A 7,244-nucleotide genomic window follows, 5' to 3' on the forward strand; every position below is an offset into this window, starting at 1 on the left:
CCTGAGCTTGGTCTGTTCAAGCACATGCTCGGGGCTGGGGGTGGGTTGGTGGGTGGGGATATTTAAAGTCACTACATCCAGAGAAAATCCTCCTGTTATATCATTGTGTAGACCCAACAGATTCTCAGACGGACACCGAGCGAGGTCGGTCTGTTCTTATATAACACAACCTTGGAGGCTCCCGCTCCAGACTTTCTGTTCTGTGGAATGCCATTCTGCAGCGAGCTAGCTTGCTTTCATTTGATCAGGCTAAGCCATACACTTGACTGATTCTGAGAGAGGGGGGGGAAAAATAAAAAAATAAAAGATTAAGTCCACGAGTAGCAATGAGTATGGGAGTATGCCAAGAATCTTAAGTGCTGCTCTGAATGGGCCGGGATTAGACACCATGCAAGAAGGACAATGACTATTATTGTATACAATGGGCTGTATACAAAGCATGCATTCCCCCGGGAAGATCTGTTTTTTCTTTTTTTCTTTTTTTTCTCCACGCAGCGGAACAGCACGACCAAACTGACCTAATTCATTAGCAGTTGCCTTTAAAAGTGAATTAGTTGCATTGGCCTCTGTCGGCTCTTAAACTGCAGGGGTCTGCTAAACAGTTGTAAACAGGCCTGCGGAAGGAGGGAGGGCTTAAGCCTCCCTTTCCAGCTTTCAGTTTAACGGGCATTAAGAAATACTATTATGAGGGAGAAACAGGCGAAGGACAGGAAACAGGGGTAACATAGCTGCTTCTGTGGTCATAGAAACTTCAAGCTCAGTTTTACAGCTCCTCCAACGGTTTGCTGCTACTGTCACAAACACCACTCGACGCCAGCTCTGGTGTCTTTCCTAATTCATATTTACCTGAGCTCCGACTGGTCCTGTTGGTTTTATGACCCCGATGTGCAAGACATGTGTATTTAAATAAGACAACAAGCATCGGTCTGAGAGGGACGCCTGTTATTGTTCTGTTTTGAGACGCTGGATGCTCGCACTTGGTACAAATACCTCCGGTACAGTTTGAACTGGGGTAGGAAGAGCAGAGCTCAGGGGCAACGACAGGGAAGGGTTTCTTTTTTTTTTGATCCAGGTAGAGGGAGCGGCTCAGGAATGCAGCAGTGGCTCAGAAAGCAGACATCCTGATGGGCGGCAGATGTTGGAAAATATTTCAGAGCAACATGTTCACTTTAGCTGAGAAGGTTTTCCAAATATACACAAACATTCCCAAGTCCTCGCTTGTGTCCACAAAAGGCATTTTATCTCCTCACAAACAACTATAAAAGCCCGGTCTATCCGAGGCTCCATGGCACTCGTGCACAGCCTTCCTGCAGAGCTGCTGGAAATAAGTCTTAATCGAGTGTATTTAATAAGAGGTTGAGCAGGACACGTTGCCTTTGATTGAGCTGCATACCGCACAGGATGTGCCCACTGAGGTTTTACAGATTGCTCACATGAAAGGCTTCTGAGGTTTACCTAATCACAAAGATGTGTGGCTGCCCCTTGCAGCCCGGATTTACAGTCCAAACACTTTCAGGGAGCCCTGTTTTTGCTCTTTCCCTTTCTGCTGCTTCCCACTGGAGAACGTTTCCATCTCTGCCCTTCAGAGTTTGGAAAGTGGCGTGCAATCAGACCGCCATTTGTCTTGTTAACACAATGCAGGCAAACTCGGTTATGTAATGGCACCTGTACGTTATGTGAGCGATCCTTTTTTTCGGCCACCCGCAGCATTCCTTTATAATGGACGGACAAACAAAGTGGCGAGGTTTAAACTCCCTCAGCCTTAACCCGAAGATCGCGCTTGTGTGAAATAAATGGAGCTGTCCGGGGCCAACAAACCTGTAAAAACTCTCAGACACACAAGGCAAACAAGGCTCTCTCACACACATGTGCCTCTGCAATTAAATCACTCAGCGACTACCTCATTCCCTCAACCCAGAATGTGTTTATATGACAAAGACATTAGCATTAAGGCTCCATCAAGCACTACGTAATGCTGTGCAACCAGAAGCTAACAGGATCGAGAGAGCCCATTACAACATGCTGGAAGCCGCTGAGCACTGATGTCAGCTATTTAACAACCCCCTCGTCCATAACCTCAGGTTAATATTCTCTGTTATAAGGAGCCCAGGGGCAAGAAGCAAGGAGGGTGAGAGGCTGGCCACCAAACACAGATGCAGAGGCAGCCACTTGTTTTATGAAGCTCCATCTGCTGGACACAGAGGCAAAGAGCATCCTTTAAATGTAGACACGGGTGAGACTAGGAGGACAGTCTCACCTGACTGCACATTTTAAAGACTCATATGTGCTAAACATGCTAATCATTACAATCAATGCATTTTCTGATTACGCATCTCTGGAAACAAGCTGATGTAAAAGACGTCACTTTGCCAGATCCTGACAGGGTGTGGGGCCCTGTCGGACATACACACATAACGATGACAGTGATGCAACTCTTGTGACACACCCATCAGATCCCCATCTGCAATTACATAAGAATAACTGATGATCAGGCTTATAGCGGAAAATCAGAGTCCATTCCCTCCCAGGCTGTTGGATTGTTTGGCACGTCCCCGGAGGGCCACCGGCTACTAGAGTGATTATTTACTCGAACAAGCCGAGCATTGATGGGAGAGGCGGCGCCGAGTCTTTGGGCGTCTTGAGTCTCAGCCCGACGGAGACAATGTTGGAGTGAATAATCTCCAAGGGGGCACACATCGTCGACAGCTGAGCTAATGTTGGCATATGCTGCTCTCGCTATTGTTCAACGCTGGGCAGACCGATGACATCAGATCATCAGAGGCAGTAATTTTGCCTTCACGCCTTGTTAAATGCTAAGTGGATTCAACACTACAGCTAATTCCTTAGCGATTACTTTTGCCTCCCAAAATGGCTAAAATGTGAAACATCATGGATATAAAATGTGTGATATCAAGGTCCGTCGTTATGGAGAAATTTTAAACAGAAGAGAAAGACCTCCATTGTCTCATTTTTTTTTTTACACCCAAACAAACTAAATATACAAACTGTGTTCAGGGCTCAAAACTGTTGTAAAGACGCAAAAACATCTTCCACGTAGATATCCTCACATATCCTCAAAGTTAAACTTTTAGTAAACCCTGGCCACATAAATGCAAAGAAACTATATTAATTTCTTTCAATGATCATTCAAAACTGCTATAAAAACATAATTTTCTTGGTTAGCATTTAAAGAAATGTGGTTTGAGCTCTTAAGCAGCGGCTGGCCTCAGGATCAGGATTCTGCTGATGTTCCTATGGAACAATAAGTGACAGGGGCGATGTATTTTCCTCCTCTTTCGTCTCCCCCCATGCTGGGTAATTGCAGCCCGATTTCCACTATTGTGAAGGGATAAGGGTCGGTAATGCTTCAGTCATTATATCGCCAACCCACTTTCCCCTGTAACACTTTGATCTCTGCAGCTGACGGTGGGTGAGCCATGAGCTGATGAGTGGCAACTGTGACTCGGGACTAAAAGAAAAAAAGAAAAAAAAAAAAGTCTGCTCGCTTCAAAACTGCAATTAGGTGAACAGACAAAGAAGCAAATATAAATCTAGGGAAATGAACATGCTCTTACCAGATGCAGCCTTACATTCATGCCAGTCTGGAGATTCAAACTGGCTGACTGAGCAGATAAGATGGATGTGATGTGGAAGGAGATTAAAAAAACTGTTTTTTATCTCAAAGTTGTAAAGATATCATGATTAATAACTAATATTAGTGCTGACGTTTTAAGTTAAGACACCTCCACTTTGGGCTCTTTCAATGGAGCAACAGACTCCCTCTGAGTCTCCTCTTGATGCCTGAGATCTAAATGCTATCCCCAAATTCGTTACTATTAATCCTGAACCAGTCTGCTTGTCGACCTCACTCCATCCTGCCCTCGCTGATGCTAAAATGCCTGATTTACTTGTGGTGGGAACATCTTGGGACACCTGAAGGTATGGCGTCTCATTCAGTCTGCTTCAAAATCAGCCACACACCCCCCCAGGACACGACGACGAGAGACGCGCTAACCTAAACTTCACCTCAACTAGAGCCGAGAACGAGATCAACCATGGCAGATTGTTTGATACGACTTCAAAGTCAATCACACTGTCCATCAATCATCTCGGCCGGAGGTGACTGTTTTGAACAGTCGATGACAGTCCAGGCAGAAATAGCCACGACGAGTCCCCTCATAGAAGAGTCCAAAGGTGGAGGCCTCTCCTGGACCCCCCCCCAAAGCTAGACAATGTTGTCAACTGTGATTTGTTGAATGGCAGCTTCTCCTCCGAGACACGCAATCGAGCAGACGGAACATGTCACTCTCTGGTAAAACCTCCGAGCCCTGGTCCACACGCACATGAGTGTTTACGGAAATGGTGTTGTAAAGCAAGAACCGTCTCTGTCCAGACAAGGGCCTTAACACAAATGCAGAAATAATCTCAGTCCACACCAACACACTTGAGAACACGTACCACATGGCCATTCACAAACACTGGTTAATGCTACTTTAATGTGAAGATATCAGAGGCAAATCTCGTCTCTCTTTCTAAAGACGGACAACATAACATCTGTTTCATCAGTGTACACGCTTTTGTCAACCAAAAGTTCTGGTTCTGGGCTGCACAGACCCGAAAACAAAAATGCAGTAAATCTTAAAATTGCCTCTTTCGTCGTATGCTTTTACACGAAAGTCTGGCTAATATACATTCACAAAAAAAGCCTAGGTTGCATTTTAGCAAGAGTTTCGCTTTAAGAACCGGTTTGCTTTCCTGCCGACACCAGAGCCACTGTAGAGTCACATCACACAGTCACTGTATAAGCCTCCAATTTCCCAGCATTGCTAGAAACAACTTTGGCGGACAACACTGACTCTTTATAAGCGCTGCTCCTGGATTTACATGTCAACACTGGTGTCCAAACATGTTCCAGACCAGCAAAGTGTTGGTGCCACTCTGGAACCAGTTTTCCTGGCAGCTTCCTTTGGCTGCTGAAAAGCAAAGAGCTGGCTCCAGAGTAGGCACTGGCTCCGAACCAGCACCCGAACCTCTTTAGTTGGAAAAGGGGGTACATGAGGACCTCTTGTAGGACGAGTTCCAGATAACCAGGTACAGTAACTGCCACCTGAAAACAATGCAGACCATTTTTTTTTTTTTTTTTTTAAATAACGTACAAGGAGCGATTCACGACCCACTTCCCATCGTTACTGGGACATGCATTCACCTCCAGCATGATAAAATTACAACACTTTTTCTTGCCACGTTATTCAAATTAGGAATTGTATATCAAATAGCTCATATGTTATCATTTTAAAGGTAAATCATTCTGCGTGTGCTTGAATGCAATCTCAGAAATTGCAGTATTATTTCTACCAGATGCAACTCAAAGTGTGCTGCTGGGAAATGAGAGCGGAGCTTAGATGACGGCAACATGTCACCGGGATGATTTGGTACTTCATTTTTAGCTTGCAAACCAAAAAAGAAAAATCCCTCGTATTTGGTGAAGTCTGCAAACAGTTAGGACAAAGCAGCCACGATAAAGCGGCAGAGAGAAAAGACAGCCAGAAAGTCTCGTGACTCTTGTGAGGCAATGGCAGGTGCTCTAAAAACAACTTTGCCATGATAACTGGAGGCTGATAATACCAGAAAAAAAAGAATACAAGCAGGCTCTGTTGGTTCAGACTGTCAGACTGACACAAGACAGACAAAAGGGAGCGAGTGAATCACTTCCTGTAAACAACTTACTGGGGATCAGTCTCCGAGGTGACCGCGGTGACAACATTACTGGACTGCTCTTGTTAAAGTGTGACAGAGACATGTGTTTATCCCGAGCACAGGATGGGTACCATCAGCCGAACACTCTGAGGGAGGCATTCTTTTAATAAATCAGTGATGCCCTCGAGTGTGCACAATGACGTCCTGAAAACAAATCCAGGCTTCATCTTACCTGATGCGACCTGAATGTTCTCAGTATGCATTTTCACAAATTTTCAAAAGTAATTGTCCTCAGGTTTTATAAAAGCACCATGCGCTGGAAAATGGGCCATAGAAAACCACCATGATACAAACACATGGCTTTATTTACTTGGAAGGGTGAGATAAGCGCAGTCGAGCGTTAATTCAAAATGTGAGATATGCATGCAAATTCGTAGACTTGGTCACAGATGGAAAGCATTTTTGATTTTGAACACCAAATATGTTTTTTTCACACATTTTGCAGGTTCTCCTGGTGCACCCAGTGTGACCTACTCCATGTGCCATGTGAAAACAGATGACATCAGGCTCTGGAAACATGATTTTTTTTTTTTTTTTTGCTCCTGTACCTGCCTTCCCTGGTGCAGCACTCTGCCAACATTAGCCTGTTTCTGGATAAGGCCACCACAGCAGGGCCGTGTCCCGGAGCCGCTCTCGTAAAAAAACAAAACAGCTCTGCACGCAGCACAATTGAGCCCTGCCCACCAAATCAGGACTAATTAACTGCAAACCAACTATAGAAATTTCAAAGGGCCACTTTCGTAAATTGGAGGAATTATTTCCAATGAATGCGCTCGCCGCAGACTAAAAACAGCTCAAATGTACTTTTAACAACAAACAGAAACGGAGGCAGAGCTTTTGTGTGGTCGCATTGAGTAACTTTATTGAGATAGAAAATTAAGAAAACTGCTAAAATAAAATGGGTGGTAATTCAACACAGGCAGAGCCACGAAAGAAGAAGGAACACATGTGGAGGAACCAGAGGTAACCACACTGTACTTTCATTCACTTGGTGGTATCTTACAGACGCTTCGAAGCAGCACAAACAAGTGGATTAGTCAGCTCAGAAGGTATATATTTTAAAGAAACACATGTTTTTGATTCCGTATGGACAATAGATTTTGAATCTTACGCTGAGAAGGCCTGACACGAGGAGGCAGCACCCTCTATTCACGTTTTAAGGAACAGTTTGACATTTCTGGGAAACAGGCTTACTCACTTCACTGTCTTGCTCTATTCCTACTGTCACACCTGTCCGATAAATATTACACAGCAATCAGCCCACTGCCTTAGTTTAGCGAAAAGACAGTAAGGGTAAATGGACTGCATCTATATCGCGCTTTTCTAGGTTGGATGGTGGACGACCTCTTTAGCTCCTGAGCCACAGCTGCCCCCTCCCGTCTAAAAATACAAGAAACAGCCCAAACACTTCAGTTATTGTATGAACTAAACAGACAAGATATATTGTTTAGATTCCTGAACTCAGACTTGCTGGTATGTGGGTGCTT

This window comes from Acanthopagrus latus, chromosome 11 (assembly GCF_904848185.1).
Source record: "Acanthopagrus latus isolate v.2019 chromosome 11, fAcaLat1.1, whole genome shotgun sequence".
NCBI lineage: Eukaryota > Metazoa > Chordata > Actinopteri > Spariformes > Sparidae > Acanthopagrus > Acanthopagrus latus.